The following is a 242-nucleotide window of genomic DNA, read 5'->3' as shown; positions in this document are numbered from 1 at the left end:
ATCATTGCAAAAAATGTGTTTATGTATATATATTCTGTTTATGTATATACTGTATTCTATATATAGTACCAGTTAAATGTTTGGACACACGAATGGGAAAGTGTCCAAACTTTTGACTGGTACTGTACTATACACAAAGAATATCGGCCAATATATCTATATATATAAATATACAGTGGGTACGGAAAGTATTCAGACCCCCTTAAATTTTTCACTCTTTGTTATATTGCAGCCATTTGCTA

General features: G+C 30.6%; 1 protein-coding gene across 1 annotated transcript in view; it reads left to right on the top strand.

Annotated features, from left to right (window-relative positions):
• Window positions 1-242, top strand: part of LOC107664689 (NAD-dependent protein deacetylase sirtuin-3-like) — a 15210-nt gene that overhangs the window by 2934 nt on the left and 12034 nt on the right. The window lies entirely within an intron of this gene.

The sequence above is a fragment of the Sinocyclocheilus anshuiensis genome, unplaced genomic scaffold (genome assembly GCF_001515605.1).
Source record: "Sinocyclocheilus anshuiensis isolate Anshui unplaced genomic scaffold, SAMN03320099.WGS_v1.1 scaffold571, whole genome shotgun sequence".
Lineage (NCBI taxonomy): Eukaryota > Metazoa > Chordata > Actinopteri > Cypriniformes > Cyprinidae > Sinocyclocheilus > Sinocyclocheilus anshuiensis.
This window is presented reverse-complemented; position numbering and strand designations above follow the sequence as displayed.